The sequence below is a fragment of the Eleutherodactylus coqui genome, chromosome 3, assembly GCF_035609145.1.
Source record: "Eleutherodactylus coqui strain aEleCoq1 chromosome 3, aEleCoq1.hap1, whole genome shotgun sequence".
Lineage (NCBI taxonomy): Eukaryota > Metazoa > Chordata > Amphibia > Anura > Eleutherodactylidae > Eleutherodactylus > Eleutherodactylus coqui.
Genome location: NC_089839.1, coordinates 251,451,985 through 251,473,623, shown reverse-complemented (window position 1 = coordinate 251,473,623; position 21,639 = coordinate 251,451,985). Strand labels below are relative to the sequence as shown.

The window sequence follows — 21,639 nt, the reverse complement described above, 5'->3', positions numbered from 1 at the left end:
GTGTGAGGCTGCCGAGCTGCAGAGCCGCCACCAGGTTACGGCCGTTGTCACACACGACCATGCCCGGATGGAGGCTCAGCGGCGAAAGCCAGCGGTCGGTCTGCTCTGTCAGACCCTGCAGCAGTTCGTGGGCCGTGTGCCTCTTCTCTCCTAAGCTGAGTAGTTTCAGCATGGCCTGCTGACGCTTGCCCACCGCTGTGCTGCCACGCCGCACGACACCGACTGCTGGCGACGTGCTGCTGCTGACACATCTTGATTGCGAGACAGAGGCTGCGTAGGAGGAGGAGGGTGGTTTAGTGGAGGAAGCATAACCCGCCGCAGATACCAGCACCGAGCTGGGGCCCGCAATTCTGGGGGTGAGTAGTACGTGAGCGGTCCCAGGCTCTGACTCGGTCCCAGCCTCCACTAAATTCACCCAATGTGCCGTCAGGGAGATATAGTGGCCCTGCCCGCCTGTGCTTGTCCACGTGTCCGTTGTTAAGTGGACCTTGGCAGTAACCACGTTGGTGAGGGCGCGTACAATGTTGCGAGAGACGTGGTCGTGCAGGGCTGGGACGGCACATCGGGAAAAGTAGTGGCGACTGGGAACCGAGTAGTGCGGGGCCGTCACCATCATGTTTTTGAAAGCCTCCGTTTCCACAAGCCTATACCGCAGCATTTCCAGGCTGATCAACTTGGCTATGTGCACGTTTAACGCTTGAGCGTGCGGGTGCGTGGCGGCGTATTTGCGCTTGCGCTCCAACACTTGCGCTAGCGACGGATGGACGCTGCACTGAGAGACATTGCTGGATGGGGCCAAGGACAGCGGAGGTGAGGGTGTGGGTGCAGGCCAGGAGACGGTCGTGCCTGTGTCCTAAGAGGGGGGTTGGATCTCAGTGGCAGGTTGGGGCACAGGGGGAGAGGCAGTGGTACAAACCGGAGGCGGTGAACGGCCTTCATCCCACCTTGTGGGGTGCTTGGCCATCATATGCCTGCGCATGCTGGTGGTGGTGGCTCCCCGGCTGATCTTGGCGCGACAAACCTTGCACACCACAGTTCGTCGGTCGTCTGCACTCTCAGTGAAAAACTGCCACACCTTTGAGCACCTCGGCCTCTGCAGGGTGGCATGGCGTCAGGGGGCGCTTTGGGAAACAGTTGGTGGATTATTCGGTCTGGCCCTGCCTCTACCCATGGCCACCGCACTGCCTCTTCCAACCTGCCTTGCTGCTGCACTTGCCTCCCCCTCTGAAGACCTGTCCTCAGTAGGCTTAGCAAACCAGGTGGGGTCAGTCACCTCATCGTCCAGCTGCTCTTCCTCCGAATCCTCCCTCGGACTTACTGAAATTACTACTACCTGACTGATAGACAACTGTGTCTCATCGTCATCGTCCTCCTCACCCACTGAAAGCTCTTGAGACAGTTGCCGGAAGTTCCCAGCCTCATCCCCCGGACCCCGGGAATTTTCCAAAGGTTGAGCATCGGTCACGACAAACTCCTCCGTTGGTAGAGGAACCATTGCTGCCCATTCTGGGCAGGGGCCCGAGAACAGTTCCTGGGAGTCTGCCTGCTCCTCAGAATGTGTCATTTTAATGGAGTGAGGAGGCTGGGAGTAAGGAGGAGCAGCAGCCAGAGGATTCAGAGTTGCAGCAGTGGATGGCGTAGAAGACTGGGTGGTCGATAGATTGCTGGATGCACTTTCTGCCATCCACGACAGGACCTGCTCACACTGCTCAGTTTCTAATAAAGGTCTACCACGTGGACCCATTAATTGTGAGATGAATCTGGGGACCCCAGAAACTTGCCTCTCTCCTAATCCCGCAGCAGTCGGCTGCGATACACCTGGAGCAGGAGCTCGGCCTGTTCCCACACCCTGACTTGGGCCTCCGCGTCCTCGCCCGCGTCCACGTCCTCTAGGCCTACCCCTACCCCTCAGCATGCTGTATTACCAGTAATGCAGAAACAGAACGCTGTAATTAAATGTGCCGCTTATTGACCTGTGGTTGGAGGCTGACTTCGCGTACGGAACGCACAGCAGAGCCAGGAAACAATTATGCGCAAGCCTCTAGTCAGACCTAGGTGCGTATGACTGAGCTACTGGAATTCACAGGGCAGAACCAGTCAAGTGGCCAAAGACCAGTGGTAGGCCTTAAGTATTTTGCTTCAATTTTTTAAAATGGTGAGGTGAAAAACCAGACAGACACCGTATGCAGCGTATATATGTATACTCTTTCCCTCTTTAATTAGGTCTTTTTCAAGCCTACAAATAACAAAGAAGTACTAATAAAAAAAAACACTAAACAAATACACGTCATAGATGCGATATAAAACAATCAGTACAGAGAGTATAAAGAAAATATATGGTTGCAAATTACATTAAGCATGCAGGTAGGTAGTTGTAAAATACAAAATACATACCAAAGTATGAAAGTCAGTAGATAGTTATCAACTACAACAAGCAAGTAAATAGATAGTTGCAAAAAACACACTACATATCAAATAACACATGGATCAGGATATGCAGTCCATGTTCCACTGGCTCAAAAGGAACAAGCAATAGCTACCTGAGAACACTGCGCAACAAGCCGGTGCTATACTAACGCCCAGATTTATTTTTATTATGTAGGTAGCCTATGTAAATTGTGTGCCTAGCAGGCATATAGCAGCATAATAGGATATAAACCACATTATAATTAAATAGATGCGGACAAGAAAAAGTACCAGCTGCTGGTAGAACCGGGGGTAAACAAGGCACAGGCGTCATGACATAGACGCACTGTATATCAATATAGTAGAGCTATACACAGCAGAAGCTATGAGCGGTAATCATGTGGCAGCATCCGATCACGTGAGAAAAACGGGGTTCACGTGACCGTGCGTGTGACGTCAACGCGTCATGTAGTACCAGTGAGTGCATAGTAACAAGTGACGCGTGAACATTACGCGTCATCTAGAGAAGTATATAGTAAAAACATACTAATAAGGAGTAATAGATGTAATGACAACCAGCGATATAGCAATATATGAGTGAAATAGACCAGAAACAGTGTCAAGTGAAAAACCATACAGAAATTAACACATGCGTGAAGAATATACGGTGATGCTCATGATGGACTGTGGTAAAGATGTCAGTGGAAAAAAAAAGAGCTGGAACATGGACCACATGAAGATCCTAAAAAAACAAAGAAACAAAATCAAAAGTTATGTAAAAAATATCATAATTAAAAACATAAAAGCATACATAAAAACAGTGATGAAATAGAAGTAACTCAAATAAATGGCATAAAGTATTACTCAATGTTCAGACCTTTTGGGGTTAATGTGTCTAGGTCATGAATCCATTTTAGTTCCTTTTTTTTTCAAGAGATGCTCGCGGTCACCTCCCCTAATGAGGGGTGGGACATGATCTATGACTTGAAAGCTGAGCTGGCTGATGGCATGTTTATGGTCAATAAAGTGTTTGGGATAGGAAGATTGATATTTTTATTCCGAATGGTGCTTTTGTGGCTGGTGATCCTGCTCCTAACCTCCTGTATGGTTTCCCTGACATAACCAAAGCCACAGGGGCAAGTGATGAGATAAACCACAAATTTAGTGGTGCAGGTAAAACGCTGTTTAATTCGAAATTTGCGTCCAGTGTAGGGGTGTCAGAAGGTGGATCCACGTAACATATTACCACAGCAGCAACAGTTGTGGCACGGAAAATTGCCATTTTTTGTTGGTACCAGGGTACTTTGCATGTCAAGGGGTCTTGGGTTAAATAAGGGTCTAACCAGCTTATCCCTCAAGTTAGGCATGCGTCTGTATGCCATCAGGGGCCTTTCCTTAAAGGCCGCTATTTTATCACAACCATGTTTATTCACAATGTCCGAGATCTTTTTACTCTTAACCCCAAACGTAGAGACGAAAGGAATTCTCTCCATGCAGGGTTTGGTTTTAGGTACCAATAGTGTGTCACGTTCAATCATTTTGACTTTGGTCAAAGTAGCCTCCACTGTGTCAGGTGGGTAGCCCCTAGTTTTAAACCTATCGCACATCTCTGTTAACCTTGAGTCCAGATGTATGTCATCAGTTATGCGGCGTACACGCAACATCTGGCTTAGTGGTAAGGAAGCCAACATTCTAGTGGGATGGAAACTGTCGAAATGTAGGATACTATTTTGATCGGTCTCTTTTATGTAGAGATCCGTAGAGAGTTTGTTGGAATTCTTATATACCATCACGTCAAGGAACTGCAGATGCTCAGTAGAAGACACGGCTGTAAATTGAAGCTTAGGGTATATTGAATTCAAAAACCTTTGAAAATCGATGAGACGTGTAGCATTGTCATCCCAGTCGAAGAAGATATCGTCAATATATCTTAACCAACACCTCACTTGAGGCCAAAATTGGGATGTATACACATAAGCTTCCTCAAACCGTCGCATGTAGATGTTGGCGTAGACTGGGGCTACGTTGGAGCCCATGGCAGTGCCCTGTCGCTGCCCGTAGTACACCCCCGCGAAGAGGAAGTAGCTCTTCACGAGGATGAACTCAAGCAGCGACAGAACAAAGCCAATGGACCCCCCAGGCATGCCGGAATCTCTGAGGTAAAACTCTACACAGTCTAACCGAAGTTGGTGTTCTATGGAGGTATAGAATGAGGTAACATCAAAAGAGACAAGTATGGTATCAGGGGTGACTTCAATGTGTTGGATTTTAGATAGGAAGTCACCAGTATCTGTATGGTTTTTCACTTGACACTGTTTCTGGTCTATTTCACTCATATATTGCTATATCGCCGGTTTTCATTACATCTATTACTCCTTATTAGTATGTTTTTAATATATACTTCTCTAGATGACGCGTAATGTTCACGCGTCACTTGTTACTATGCACTCACTGGTACTACACGATGCGTTGACGTCACACGCACGGTCACGTGAACCCCGTTTTCTCACGTGATCGGACGCTGCCACATGATTACCGCTCATAGCTTCTGCTGTGTATAGCTCTACTATATTGATATACAGTGCGTCTATGTCATGACGCCTGTGCCTTGTTTACCCCCGGTTCTACCAGCAGCTGGTACTTTTTCTTGTCCGCATCTATTTAATTATAATGTGGTTTATACCCTATTATGCTGCTATATGCCTGCTAGGCACACAATTTACATAGGCTACCTACATAATATAAATAAAAATAAATCTGGGCGTTAGTATAGCGCCGGCTTGTTGCGCAGTGTTCTCAGGTAGCTATTGCTTGCTTGTAAAAAATTACAAGCAAGGCTGCAGTAACACCTAGCTGGGTAATAGTGAACGACTACTACCCCCAGCAGACACGCAGTAAACTGAACACGGTCACAGGCAGCCCAAAGATTTTTTTTTTACAATTTTTTTTTTTAAAAGCCCACTGCCTATATAGCCAGTATATCTCTTTCCCTGTACCGCTGTCCCTGCCTCAGCAGTACTGCCCCTATACTCAGTAAAATGACTGCAGACTGAGGACGCTATGCTCTGCACGCCCGATATAGAAAAAAAAAATTCTGCAAACCGGCTAAAAGCAGCCTCAACAGTACTGCACACTGTCAGATGTGGCCCTAAGAAGGACCGTTCGGGTTCTTGAAGACTAAAATAACACCTAACACTCTCTCTATAGCAGCTACAGCAGCAACAGCACTTTCCCTGATCTCTCTTAGCTTGTGTCTGTGGCGAGCCGCGGGCGGGGCAGTTTTAAATACTCGGGGGTCACTTGATCTCGCCAGCCACTCACTGCAGGGGGGTGGGATAGGGCTGGAACTTCACAGGAGGAAATTGTAATGCCTTCCCTGTGTTTCTATTGGCCAGAAAAGCGTGCAAATTTCTCAGGGAAGGAAATGTAATGGAGTCGAGTGCCGCGTGGTGCTCGTCTCGAGTAACGAGCATCTTGAACACCCTAATACTTGAACGAGCATCAAGCTCGGACGAGTACGCTCGCTCATCTCTACTATTAAACATTCTTGCCAAATACAATTACAATTAGATTTCTCTGACAGTGCAATTCTTCTTGTAAATTATTATGTATAAGGGCGCCCACCCACTGGCGATTTTTTTTTCTTTGCGTTTTGCGTTTTTTCTCAAGAGCAATTAGAATTGAATGTACTCCTGTCCACTGGCGTTTTTTTTTGCGTTGCGTTGCGTTTTTTAACATAGGAACTGTCAGTTGCATATGTGTCCTTATTTTTCTCCTAATGCACCCATGAAAGTCAATGGAAATTAATGGAAAAGCCACGAAAACGCGGCAAAAAACGCAGCGAAAAACGCGGGGAAAATGCCGCGAAAACGCTGCGTTTTTCACGCACGAAAATCGCAAACGCCAGTGGGTGGGCGCCCTAAGTAAGTTTGTTACTTGCACATAGTTTTCCAATATTACTACCATCTTAATAAACCAACACTAAAGAATTAACTAGGCATCAATTCATTGACTACACATAGCAGATACTAATGTATCATTTTCCATTTATTCCAAGCCTAACTATATTATTTCAAGGAGTTATTACGAAGTGCTAACCACTTTCCGTACACACACTGTTCTGCCATAAGGTCCATGAACTCTTATTGTTGGGGGAGGGGGGCAACTTCCCTCCAATGTCTTGCAAAGATTGTTTTTGCCATCGTTAAGGAGTTACCAAGTAGGTATCTATTGTTTGAAGAGAACCTCTCAAGGCCCACCAAGAGTAAAATTAACCCTGTGTCCCTAAAAACGCTGCATCCTAATATATTATCAAGGCCTTTGAGAACCTCCTTCCAAAAAATGTTTAATTTGGGACAAAACCAAAAGAGATGTGATAGAGGGTCCCTTTGTCCGCAGTCTCTCCAGCACACGCCGTTTACACTTTAGTCTACCGTCTAGCAATGAGAGAGGGTAATACCACCTTAATTGCAATTTGTTTGGGATTCTAGTATACCCAGACCCTTGGTAGATTTTAGAGTATTTCTAAATGCCTTTTTCCAAGATTCGATTAATATTTTATTTCCCAATTCATTTTTCCAGCTCAACATATGGGATTTTTTCTTTATATTTTTGTTGTCTGTCATATCATAGAAGAGCCTGATGTCAGATTTAGCTGTAATCCTTTCTAAGGTTATTATGTGAATAATTATATTAGAGAGTTTTACTTTGTGAATAGGTCATTTTTGCAGAAAGTACCTGATTCTATAGTAAGTAAATAGTTCTTTTTGTGGATGATTATGTTTGGAGCTAAGTTCTGAATATGGTCTTATACCATTTATAGATAGTAAGTCATCTGTCCATCTCATTACCCTTGCTTTCCAAATCCTTAAATCTAGGTTTGGTAGAAAAAGATTTAAAATTTCAAGGGGGAAAAAGGGTTTACATAAACTATCAGACAGAGCTAGTTTCTGCAAAAGGTCACCCCAAGCGGTTATCATAGGAGGAGATATTTCCAGGTCCTGTGATGTCACTTCCGGTATCTTTGATACACTTGCCAGTGATACTGCGAATAATGGTGCTTGGCCTGAAATGGCTTTTTCTAAAGTTTCTTTCTATGCCTATCCAACTCTAAGCATTTCCTTTGCTCGCCCAGTTCCTGGTATGGATCAATATTGCAGTCCTGTAATACATTACTGATTTGGGACATCTGCCATACCGCTTTTGCGGTGTAATGCTAAAATTGATAGTGCTAAGCAGGGTTTTTTCCCACCCCCAAATATAATTATTTAATTGTTTCTGTAAATTATTTATGGTATGGTTTGAGATTGGAATTGCAAGAACCCTGAAATATTAAAGGGGTTGTCCCGCGGCAGCAAGTGGGTCTATACACTTCTGTATGGCCATAATAATGCACTTTGTAATGTACATTGTGCATTAATTATGAGCCATACAGAAGTTATAAGAAGTTTTTTACTTACCTGCTCCGTTGCTGGCGTCCTCGTTCCCATGGAGCCGACTAATTTTCGCCCTCCGATGGCCAAATTAGCCGCGCTTGCGCAGTCCGGGTCTTCTGCAGTCTTCTATGGGGCCGCTCGTGTAGAATGCCGGCTCCGTGTAGCTCCGCCCCGTCACGTGCCGATTCCAGCCAATCAGGAGGCTGGAATCGGCAATGGACCGCACAGAAGCCCTGCGGTCCACGGAGACAGAGGATCCCGGCGGCCATCTTCAGCAGGTAAGTATGAAGACGCCGGACCGCCGGGATTCAGGTAAGCGCTGTGCGGGTTGTTTTTTTAACCCCTGCATCGGGGTTGTCTCGCGCCGAACGGGGGGGGGGGGGGGGGGGTTAAAAAAAAAAAAACCCGTTTCGGCGCGGGACAACCCCTTTAAATATTTTAGGTAGGATTTTCATCTTGTATGACATAATCCTGCAATACCATGTTAAATTTAATTTATATAGGTAGTCTATTTCCCTCTGGGTGGTTTTAAGGAATGAGGCGAAATTTGCACGGGTATTGTCTAATCCGGCGGGTGCTGCAGGCAGCCGGATACTTCCTGGTTGCGTCAATGACGTCTCGCGATGACGCAACCAGGAAGTGTCCGGCTGCCTGCAGCACCCGCCGGTGCTGGTGAGTATGGCCCTCTGTGTGTGAGTGAGAGGGTGACTGTGTGTGGCTGAGCGAGCGGGCGGGCAGCAGTGTGAACTGGCCGGCTGTGTGAGGAGCAGTGTGTGTGTCTGTGTGTGGATGCTGGGAGTGATGGTGGATGAGCATGAGTGGATGTGTGTGGAGAATGGGGGTGATGTTGCAGGAGCAACCATCAGCCAATCCCCGGAGGGGTAGTCTTATATGGTGAGTATATCCAAAACTCTATATTTTAACTGGAAAAGTTGTGGGTCGTCTTATACTCCGGAAAATACAGTATTTTTTTTTTATTTTTCCCTTTATAAATTTCTCACCAGCACTTCAGCAAATCACAATTAGAGCTATTAGCAGGCGGGGATTTTAAATCCCCGGCTGCTGATAGCTGAGAGCTACAGAGCCGGGGACAACGGCAGAAGCCAACAGCTGCCAGGGCTCAGCGGGGACTTCTGCCGCTGTCCCCGACTCTGTAGCGCTGCTGAGATATCAGCAGCCGGGAATTTAAAATCCCCGCCTGCTGGTAGCTCTGATTGTGATTCAGCCAACCACAATCAAAGCTACCAGCAGGCGGGGATTTTAAATCCCCGACTGCTTATAGCTCAGAACTACAGAGCCGGGGACAGCGCCAGAAGTCGCGGCTGAGCCCCGGCAGCTGAAGGGAGGTGAGTATTGCTTTTTTTTATTTTTTGCACTATTTTAAATGGCTTTTCAGGGTAGGGCTTCTGAAGCCCTTCCCTGAAAAGCCATAGACGGGATGCCGGCAGCCGGATTCTGTACCGCGGCTGTCGTGTGAAAGCTGCATTGGAGAATTGAAGAATTTCCTTTGCTGCATCTGCATCAGGGAATTCTTTTAACTAGCGGGGGTGAAGGGAACATCTACCGCATGCGGCAGATGTGTTCTTCATGCCCGCGGGGGTCACAGCAGTGGTGGAGGGGTAAGTTTGTTTTTTTCGTGTTTTTTTTTTTCTGCAATAAAATGTTTCTTTTTCAGGGAAGGGCTTATATGTAAAGCCCTTCCCTGAAAAAGAATGCAGGGGGCCGGCAGAGCATTGTTTTCAATGGAGCTACCGGCAGCAGCCCCGGCTCTATTGACAACAAGCACGCAGCTGTGTTCACACGTGTTTTTGCTCGTACCTGGGTGCGGACGTATGTACGCACCTAATTACGCACCAAAATACGCTCGTGTGAACCCACTCTAAAGCCCAGAAAGCTAGGATGTAAAAACGCTATGGGGTGGTCAATAAGGAGTTAAAGGAAATTGTTACTTGAAAATGAGACGTGCTGCTATTATTCAATGCTACCAGTGTAATCAGCAGGTTTTAATTTTACAGAAACATCTCAATTATTTTCTTTTATGAATTTTTTTTACAATTTAATTGTTGAGAATTGTTCAGTTTCCCACTCTCCTATAGGAATATGAATGATAATCGTCCTGCATAAATGCATGCAGCGACTAATATAGCGCAGGTAACTAATGCAAAATAATGACTCTGCCTAAATAATATTACCAGGTCTGCATATTTGAGCTTGAAGAAACATGGAAACCCCTATTGTAGCAGCACTGAATGACATATATGATAGGTGGCTCAGCACTCCTGGGTTTGCTAGGCAGGGGTTTGCATTTTTAATTCCTATGCCTTTTAAAACTTTAATTTAGTCTAATAATATATAGATTTTCATGAAAGTCATGAAATCATGAAGTATCTTTCTTGCCCTTTGGGCAATTGTGATGTAATGTAGAATTTCTAGTCACGCCCCAGATCCTATTAAAACGTAATTAAAAAACACCAAAGAAAAACAATCCTCACGGTTGGTTGGCAAATTACATGTACATCTGTCTCACCTTTCCTTACCTCATTCTGTTTCAACCTTCCTGGGTTAACAAGCTAAGGGAAATATGTTTGACTAATGAAAAACAGTAAGATATAGAAAAAGAACAAAACACCGGAGCATTTCAACTTCATATACCAAAAGGTAAGTACAGTATGTGAGCCAAGATTAGATAGAAAAGAAAACAGTTGATGCATAATGAATGCGTAGTGTTTCTCACTTCTAATTATCACACATTTTGATTAAATGATATGTATATAATACAAGTAATATACTAGAAGAATGAATGTGGCATCCCACATTTAAAAAAACATGGGATATCACAATTTGAATGATAGTATGCTTTATAATGATTCTAGATTATATATAATATATCTAAATACATTTTGTTCAAGGTTTTGTTCTATAAAGGGGTTACATATGGGATGGAACTCGCCTGTCAATCTGTTAGAACCCTTGCTATAAGGACTTATTTACACGAGCGTATATCGGCTGGCTGATATACGCTTCAATCTGAGCAGTCCCCCCTTCCCTCTCCCTCACCGCTTCTCTGTCTCTCTCCTCCCCTCCAAGCGGTTTGCAATGGGAATGGCCGGAGCTAAGCTCCTGCACCTTGTCCGCAGCCAGCAATGGGAGTGGGTGGGACACAGCGGAGCTTAGCTCTGCCCCCATCCCACCCCCTCTAATTGTGGAGTGGAGGAAAGAGACAGAGAGTGATGGGGAGAGAAGAGGGGGACTGCTCAGATGGTAGTGTATATTGTGCGGCCGAGAAAACGCCAGACGATATACGCTCATGTAAATAAGCCCAAAGGCCGGGTTCTAGCGAGCGTATGCGTATTTGTACATTCACGAGCACCGTGTATTTACAGAACAAACTTTGCTTTTTTACGCGCACATCAGTGTATATTTTGCTGTTTTTTTGCGTGTGCAAATGCACATGCTTCATGCTCAAAAAGAAACAAAAAGTCAGCAATGCTCCCAACCATTGAAATGGTAGTCTAATGAGTTTAAGATGTGTTGTTTTCCTGCACAATTATGCAGCATATCACGCAATTCTAAGCATATTGTGCGCATATTTGCACATCCCTATTGACTTATATGGGGGCTTTTTGTGTATATGCGCAGGAAAATAAAAGCATGTGTTTTTTTTTTTGCATGACCGAAATATGCAGGTAAAATACGTGCACACAAATGAACCCATTGAAATCAATGGGCTCTATTGACTGTGCATTGCATGTACAATTATGCTTGCAAATACGCCTTTGCGAATTTGCACTGTTTACATCGGTTCGATTTTGCACAGCATTTTCCCTTTTTTTATTTCCGTGCCCACTTGCGATATTTCTGCATGATTTTTAATTTTGTGCATACGTTTTTCACGTGTTTTTTTAAAAATCACATCTTAGTTCTCTTTCTTTTTTTAATTATGGTTTCACTAGTTGCCTGCAATAAAATTGGATCACACTTGCATCATGCAAACGCAATCCGATATTTTAAACGCAGCCATAGACTTGTATGGGTGATTTTCATTCAAAAATCTCTCCATAATAGGAAACTAGCTGATATACCCAGCTTCGCCCGAGTTAATTTGGTACTGGTGTTTATCTGGTGTTCACACGGAAAATCTTATGAAGTCGTGGTTACTTTAGAGATACTGAGGAAAAACATATGTTCACCATTTTGCATAGTTCTCTGCGTTACCCAGGAAACACCACGTGGAGGAAACCATGCGACGTTTCTTTTATATAAAATTACATCAGGAAGAGAGAGAATTAGATTACGTACATAAAATTTGGACACTAATTCTTTTGCGCTTAGAATTTAATAATCGAGTTGGGACCCATTAGCTTTTCATATTTATGACACAATTAATGCTTGTGCCAAATTTCATGTTTCTATGACATTGGGAAGTGAGAGATTTAGATTAGGTACGTAAAATTTGGACGCTAATTCTTTTGCGCATAGAATTGAATAATTGAGTTGGGACCCATTAGCTTTTCCTATTTATGACATAATCAATGCTTGTGCCAAATTTCATGTTTCTATGACATTGGGAAGTGAGAGATTTAGATTATGTACGTAAAATTTGGACGCTAATTCTTTTGCGCATAGAATTGAATAATGGAGTTGGGACGCATTAGCTTTTCCTATTTATGACATAATCAATGCTCGTGCCAAATTTACCGTTTCTATGACACCGGAAAGTGAGAAAATTACATTCTGCACGTAAAATTTGGACGCTAATTTTTTTGCGCATAGAATTGAATAATGGAGTTGGGAAGCATTAGCTTTTCCTATTTATGACATAATCAATGCTCGTGCCATATTTCACGTTTCTATGACACCGGAAAGTGAGAAAATTAGATTCCGTACGTAAAATTTCGACGCTAATTCTTTTGCGCATAGAATTGAATAATCGAATTGGGACCCATTAGCTTTTCCTATTTATGACATAATCAATGCTCGTGCCAAATTTCCTGTTTCTATGACACCGGAAAGTGAAGAAATTACATTCCGCACGTAAAATTTGGACGCTAATTCTTTTGCGCATAGAATTGAATAATGGAGTTGGGACCCATTAGCTTTTCCTATTTATGACATAATCAATGCTCGTGCCAAATTTCCCATTTCTATGACACCGGAAAGTGAGAAAATTACATTCCGCACGTAAAATTTGGACTCCAATTCTTTTGCGCATAGAATTGAATAATCGAGTTGGGACCTATGAACTTTTCCTATTTATGACATAATCAATGCTCGTGCCAAATTTCACGTTTCTATGACACCGGAAAGTGAGAAAATTAGATTCTGCACGTAAAATTTGGACGCTAATTCTTTTGTGCATAGAATTAAATAATCAATTTGGGACCCATTAGCTTTTCTTATTTATGTCATAATCAATGCCTGTGCCAAATTTTAAGTTTCTATGACATTGGGAAGTGACAGATTTAGATTTTGTACGTAAAATTTCGACACCAATTCTTTTGCGCTAGAATTGAATAATTACTTTTCCTATTTTGGAGATAATCTATGCTCTTGCCAAAATTCATGTTTCTACGATATCGGGAAGTTGGAGAACTTTTGGTCAGTGAGTCAGTGAGTGAGTCAGTGAGTGAGTGAGTCAGTGAGTGAGTGAGTCAGTGAGTGAGTCAGTGAGTGAGTGAGTCAGTGAGTGAGTCAGTGAGTCAGTCAGTGAGTGAGTCAGTGAGGGCTTTCAGCTTTATATATATAGATAGATGCAGAGATTCATTTTACTCTGACTTTTTGTCAGCTTTAAAAAGAACCTGCAGGGGGGGGGGGGGCATGGCCTAGTGGAGCATCATGATGGTGCGTGATCCCGGAGCTCCATGCAGAGACTGTTCCGATAGCTACATCAGCAGGATGTGCCTTTTCTTCAAAGAGCCGCCCAACACCACTTCTGCTCCCGATAACACGCCGGAGAACCTCCCGCGACTAGCCGGGCAGCCTGGAAGAGCTCACTTCTCACGGCACTACACATGCTCAGGCTCCAGACTCCCTGGCCTCCTCTTAATCACTGCTGAGAAAGGGGAGTGACATGGGAATCGCCAACAAGGCAATGGAGGAACCCACCTGTGCCACAGCAATCTGCTGGTAAGGTGAGCTCATCACCGGAGTATCCCAGCAGACCACTGAGCACGCATGTAGAACAGCATACACTGCCACTGCATGTGTCCAAAATTGCGCCATCCTCCACAGCCCACATACTAGAGGATCAATTACCCTCAATCAGCTCTATAAAACTGCCCCAGGCTAGAAGGAGACCAAGCTATACTACCAGACTCCATTTCTCAGCAGCCTGCGTCAGAAGCATATATAAAAGAAATGGCGGTCGCTTTAAGAGATTCTCTCCAAACCAACATTATGTCCCTATCTTCCACACCCAAGACAACAATAGGAGGACATTGGGGAGGGAGTAGATCGAACTGAAATTAAAGTGGATGAGATAACAATATCATATAATGATTTAATTGATGTGCACTACACCCTCTCAGATGAGGGGGAGAAGTTTAAATCGAAACTTGTAGCTATGGAGGACAAAAGTAGGCACAACAATATTAAGTTTAGACGGTGTTCTAGAAACCATACATCATCTGAAATTATTAAGTATCTGCAACAGCTCTTGAAAAAATTGTTACCATAGGATACCTCGCACAACTTAATTATTAATATAGGACACAGGCTACCTACCTGAATACCTCTCCGAATCCACCCCCAAAGGGACATTATAGTAAGGGTTCACTTTTACCACATCAGAGATGCCTTAATGACAACTGCCTGCAAGTTAATCAGCTGCCAGCTCCATACACGGACATTCATCTATATATGGACCTGTCACAAACAGCTATGCAAGTTAGGAAAGAATTTGCAGGAGTCACCAACACCCTACGCCAATCTAATATCCCTTATAGATAGGGATTAATATTAATTCATAAGGATGGTGCTATTGAAGTGATCCACAAACCCGAAGACATAGTTCCTCTTTTAAAGCTTGCGGTATCCTACTAGCCGATACACAACAACCCCATTCAACTAGGAGACCCAGGAAACAAGTACTGGAATGGTCTCAGAACCAACCACCCAACTGATACATCTTATCTCCTATGATCTGATTTGAGAGCTTTTGCCTTGCTCCCCACCAGGCAAACTTTTACACCCCCACCAAACAGGCCCTACAACCTGCTAGGCTGATTTTTCTCTTCTTACTTGTGTTGCCTGCCCTCGCCAAGGTGGCACAGGCCCTATCGGCCTACCTGAGGCGTAGGGAGCAAAGAGGTCCTCTATTCCTTCTGTTACGCATCTCTAGACAAATGTTTTATTGTTTTCCTGTTTTAGAAGACACTTTGAAAGTTCCACATATTGCGCAGCGTCTTTTGCACTAGTAGAATGTCTGTGAAAATAGTCCCGCTAAATGCCAATGGGTTAAATTTACCCTTTATGCGCTCATGTGGAAAGAGGCCCTTCCTAATAATGCTAATGCTGTGTGTGCAGGGGACTGACTTTACTGCTCCCGCATACCCAAAAATTTCCCATAAAAGATATCCAAAAATCTTTTTTACCTGCTTAACAAAAGCAGACAGGAGTCCTTATTTTGTTTAGGTATTCAATGCAAGTTGAAATCAAATCCCAGGAAATAGATCCCAAAGGCAGATATCTAATCCTAGCATGGTCTTTAAACTCAATCCCTTTCACACTAGTCAATCTACATGCACCCAACTCTTCCCAAATACGATTCTTGAATAAAACTCTAAAACAAAATGCAGAAGCACGCAGTCGATAGACTTATTGTATGTAGAGATGTCAATGTTGTCCCAGACAAGTCACGGGACGCAACAGCTTACTCCACTAGGTCCTCACCCTCCTTGATTCCTTGGCTACAAAAAAATCCTTTACAAACACCTTTAGGTGCCTAAATGCATCTGTGAAAGAATTCTCTTACTACTCTGCCAAATATAAAACTTTTTCCAGGATTGACCTCATCCTTGTAGACAGGTGGTCTCTCCCTCATGTGCGTGAAGCTCATGTTGGAATCATGACGTGGTCAGATCACGCCCCGGTGGTAATATCTATCAGGGCTTAGTCACACGGGCGTTTATTGCCGCGATTTGCGCATGCGCATGCGTCCGGCGATTTTTTAAAACCATTGCTTTGCAATGGTATCGGACACATGAGCGCTTTTTATGCGCTCGTCCGATAAATTAGAGAACAGAAATCGCAGATCGCACCTATCTGCGATCTGCAATTCCTGTTCTCTTCTCTATATGCGCTCAATGGGGCCGGCGGCAGCAGCGCCGACCCCAATGAGAACATATAGAAGACAAATCATTCTTCTCTGCCACAGCTGGAACAGCTGTGGCAGAGAAGAACGATGTTTGCCCATTGAATTCAATGGAGCGGCAATACAGCCGCTCCATTGAAAGCAATGGGCTGCCGGCGTGCGCGGGATGAATTGTCGGGGAGGGGTTAAATATATAACCCCTTTCCTGCAATGCATCCTTAAATGTGAAAAAATAAAAAAAAAGGATGTACTCACCAGCTCCCGGCAGCTGGAGATCCCGGCGGCCGGCCTGCAGTGGGTGTGAAGGGGTGTGACTCAGACTGGCCCCTGATTGGCTCAGCCTGAGCCAATCAGAGGCTGATCTCAGTCACACCCATTCATGAATTCATGAATGGGTGTGACTGAGACTTGCTTCTGATTGGCTCAGCGCTGAGCCAATCAGGGGCAAGTCTGAGTCACACCTCCTTCACACCCACTGCAGGCCGGCCGCCGGGATCTCCAGCTGCCGGGAGCTGGTGAGTACATCCTTTTTTTTTATTTTTTCACATTTAAGGATGCATTGCAGGAAAGGGGTTATATATTTAACCCCTCCCTGACAATTCATCCCACACTCGCCCGCAGCGCTTGCATTCAATGGAGCCGCTGTATTGCCGGCTCCATTGAATGCAATGCGCTGGACAGCTCCGGCCCGTTTCTAATGAAACGCGGCTAGGAGCAGATTTTCGGGCGATTTTTGGGCCGATTTTTCGGCGCCGGTCATGCGATTTGCGCATGCGCATCCGTCATGCGATGCGCAAATCGCGTGAAAAAACGCCCGTGTGACTAAGGCCTCAATCGGTTATAATGCGGTGGGGAATAGGGTCTGGAGAAATAATCTTTTCTTGATGGGGACCCCCAAAAATAAAAGCGCTATTGTGGCTGCCTTAACAGAATACTTTAAATTAAATGTGACCTGCGATATTAGCACACTCACAATGTAGAATGCACATAAGGCCTTTGTCAGAAAAGTCCGTATCAAAATAAGCGCCCAGCATAAAAAAAAAAAAAAAAAAGAGGGCACAGCTTATCATCATACTTGCCCAAATCACTAAGGTACAGTCCCAGCTGACCATACCTTTTAACCCAAAACTTGATTTATTGCTTATTGATTCCAATTCAGTGAACATACAAAAAATTGATAGGCTATATCCTATAAGTGGCTAAATTGCTTACTGCCAAAATGGTAAATCTGAGGCCCAGCCATCTGTCAAACATCTAATCCGCTTGACTTTAGAACATAGTATTTACGAAAAAATATTGGCTCTTCGAAATAATGCTTTTTCAAAATATCAGGAAATGTGGAACCCATGGAAGGTACAATTCGTTCTCTAAAGTGTCTTGTCTTACTCTGTTAATCTGTTTTCCCAGTTTATTTCTTACCTAACCTCCTCCGATTTACATCCCCCCTCCCTCTTCCTTTACCCTCCCTTATGATGTCTATAAGAGACAATTGCTCTAACCCTCCAAAGAGCTATTGTATCAACTTGCTTTTCCTAGCAAACATGTTACTGTTTTGAGGCATGTACTCTCATGTAAGAGATGCCAATGTATTCCTTTACTTGTTTCTTTTTCTTAGTTTTTCTATACGGTAACACTTAGTAAATATGTTTATACTTTTTGATTAACCCCTTCCCGCTCCAGGGCGTAAGTTTACGTCCTGGCAGCGGGGGTACTTACCACAACAGGGCATAAACTTACATCCTGGGGATAGCGCGAGATCACTTATGATGTTGCGCTATCCCGCAGCGGGAGCCGGCTGTCATTCGTAGCCGGTCTCCCACTGCAACAGCGGGGGTGCATCGCAGATGCGTCCCCCCACTGTTAACCCCTCCCTGCCCCGATCTATGTAGATCGCGACAAGGCAGGGGTTCACAGAGGGAGCGCGCTCCCTCTGTGACGTCACCGGGCTCTCGCGATATGATCGTAGAGAGCCCGGCTGGTTGCCATGGCAACAGAACGCCAGACCCTTTTATGCTTTTTCTCATATTAGCGTAAAAAAGGTAAAAAAAATTAAAACCCGACATATTTGGTACTGTCATGTCCATAACGATGTGAACAATAAATTGCACATGCTTTTGACTCTGCACGGAAAAAAGCGTTAAAATAAAGCTAAAAAACTGAGGCAAAATGCATTTTGCCTCCCTAAAAATGCAATAAGTGATCAAAAAAGCTGAATGTACCCCAATATGGTACCAATAAAAACTACAGCTCATCTCGCAAAAAATAAACCCTCATAGAGCTCCATACATAGAAAAATTAAAAAGTTACAGGACTTTGAATGCAGCGATTCAGCAAATTTTTTTTCTTCCAAAAAAGGGTTTTTATTGCAGAAAAGTGGAAAAACTTAGAAATAAATGTAAGAATTTTGGTATCATTGTAACCGTACCGACCCACAGAAAAAATGTATTGTGTAATTTATGCTGCATGATTAATGCTGAAAAAAAATCTATGGCAGAATTGATGCGTTCTCTCCCTATTATAAAAAAAAAAATAAAAGTTTTACAATATAGTCTATGTACCCAAAAATGGCACCAATAAAAATTACAGTTCGCCACGCAAAAACAAGTCCTTATACGGCCGCATCGACGGAAAAATAAAAAAGTTATGACTTTTGAAAAATGGAGAAGAAAATCCACCAAAAATCGTTGCGTCCTTAAGCCTAAAATAGGCCATGTCCTTAAGGGGTTAATGCTTTAAATTTCCAATGAAAAAAACTATTAAAAAAAAAAAAGATTTAAAAAAGGCTATGCGAATATACCCATTTTGAATGGGTTCTATTTCCCCCCAATTTTGGATCAATTTTTTTTGGTCCATAAATCGGACTGAAAACTCATTGATCCCCCACTGAGTGATCAGCAGATTATCAACCACAAATAAATAAGCAATTGTTTATGTAGATTTCTAAATTGTTCATTAAAATGTTTTGTTAAATACACAATATGTATTATAATCCGATGTATTCTGTGCTTATATAATAGGCCACCTGTATGGCACAAGGCAAATAATAAGATTGATTTTGTCCGTATGGCACAAGGCCAAATTTTTCACACTTTAAAAAAAAAAACTTATATAAAACTAATTAAGGGATTAAAAGATTATCTGGATCTGGCATACTGTGAGAAAGGCAAACACAAGCTCCTCAATCATTACCCAGTCTAGTTCTAATAAATTGAATGTTATGGATTGGTTTAAATGAATAGTGATTTAATTTACACTTCAAACATAACATGAACCATAAACTCTGTAGCCGTAGATTTAGCTGTTAAGTGTGAAAGTAAAAAAATGATTTCACAGCTCCTTGTGTTTTTTCTCCATCTGTGCTTAATTTCTAAACATCAGGCTAGATTACATTGCTGGTGATCTGGTGTTCACTGGGCTCTAAGATACTTAGCTGTCAATAGAATTTATATATATGAAATTGTTATAACTTATAATGGTATGCTCTTTATATATTACTAGCTGATATACCCGGCTTCGCCCGAGTTAATTTGGTACTGATGTTTATTTGGTTTTCACACGGTGTTCACACTCTTCAAAATCTTATGAAGTCGTGGTTACTTTAGAGATACCGGAAAAACATATGTTCACCATTTTGCATAATTCTCTGCGTTACCCAGGAAACACCACGGGGAGGTAACCATGCAACGTATCCTTTATATAAAATAAAAAATAAAAATAAAAAGATTTGTGAAAAACAAATAAGAAAACAATTGAATTTTAAAAGGAATAATTCCTCGTTAAAACTAAAAAGGTAGTTTTTTGCTGTAAATAACAAATATGAATGTAAAATACTAAACTTAGGAATCTAACTTTCAACGTAGGTAAGGTTAAAACTTTGCTTAAAAGAAACATTTAAAACTTCAGATTTTTCATAAATTTTACAAATAGAAAACAAATAATGGTATTAAGTGGTGAGGGCCTCTTTGTATACTATGTTGGCAGTTTCACCCCCAGGAGCCAGTATGAACAGGTTACTTGGTTGTCCGACTCGAGAACACGCCACATAGAACTGTCCATGAGAGAAACAGCCCTGTCTCACATCTATACCTGCCTTTGTCAGTGACTGCCCCTGCGACTTGTTAATAGTCATGGCGAAACATCATTTAATGGGAAATTGAAGCCGCTTAATTTCAAAAATGTAGTCTGAAGGGATTATAGGTATCCGTGGAATAAACACTGTTTCACCTTCACCACAGCCTGTGAACACAGCCGCCTCAATAACATTCGGCCGCAATGTCTTTATTTGCAGCCTTGTTCCATTACACAGTTTTGGAGGGTTCAAATTCCGTAACAACATTATGGGCGCTCCAACCTTGAGAGTAAGACGGTGAGCAGGCATTCCTGGCGGCTCCAGTGTATTAAGAAACTCAACAGGATAGTTGACAGCATCATCACTGTTCAGAACTGAGTCAATCGACTTGTAAACAGTCTCACTTCCACCAAGACGTTCCAACAAACAATGATTTAACTCAGAGGCAGAAGCGTTTGTAGGCGTTAACAATGCTCTTTCTCGTAGCCAAGAGGCAGGTTTCTGTCTGAGGTGTTTAATGGCAGGATATATTTCTGCTATAAGACTGTCTACAGAGTTGACAATAGTACACAGCTTTGGTGGGATCTTAAGGATGCTATGGATGTTGTTAAGATCTCCATTGCCTATTTTTAACAGAAGATCAGCAAATTCACCGGCATTGATGTCACCCCTCAGATGAACCCTCATATTTGTAGAAAGAGATAATTTTTCTACTTTTGGCCAAAGAAAGGAACTCTTGAGGCAAGCATTGACCTCATCAGCATGAGTACCTCGGGGCATGACAGGTAAAGTTTGCCTGAAGTCTCCTGAGAACAACACTGTGACTCCTCCCATAAGTTTGTTGCTGTTACGGAGAGTGCGGTCAACTGCCTCTATTCCGGCTTTATGCGACATTGTACATTCATCCCACACTATAAGTTTGCAGTCTTGGAGTACTCGTGCAAGGTCATTCTCCTTCGAAATACTGCAGACTGGGGCTTCAACTCGATTTAAATTTAATGGCAGCTTGAAGGTGGCGTGTGATGTTTTTCCTCCCTGTAGTAGTGTAGCAGCAATGCCTGAGGATGCTACAGCAATTGCAATGTTTTTTGTGCTCCTTACTTTGGCCAACCACAAATTTATCAAATAGGTTTTTCCTGTTCCTCCTGATGCATCCAAAAAGAAGACTTTGTTGGAATTAGAGTCAGCACTTAGTAGTACTTTATGGTAGACAATCTTTTGGTCATCAGTAAGGCATGCTTCGTGTTTTATCACTGTGTTTTTCAGTATTGCAACATCGTAATTAATTTGCTTCAGATATTCTCAGTTTTTCAAAATGTCATCAGTTCGTATTGATTCTGGTAAGCCATACTCTTGTAAGGTCCGACCTCGCAAAGACAGAATGATGTCTTCCAGCAAAATCAAGGTCTTGTTATAAA

General features: G+C 43.2%; 1 protein-coding gene across 2 annotated transcripts in view; it reads left to right on the top strand.

The window, feature by feature from the left end:
- The window catches only part of LOC136621644 (flavin-containing monooxygenase 3-like), a 121,255-nt gene that overhangs the window by 26,144 nt on the left and 73,472 nt on the right, over positions 1-21,639 (top strand). Inside the window, exon 1 of one of the 2 annotated variants that reach the window (XM_066597285.1) lies at positions 10,394-10,497. The exons of the other annotated variant lie outside the window; for it this stretch is intronic. The gene's annotated coding sequence lies outside the window, so the exon portion shown is untranslated. Of the gene's footprint in view, positions 1-10,393; positions 10,498-21,639 lie in introns of those variants that run through there. 2 annotated transcript variants of the gene reach the window in all.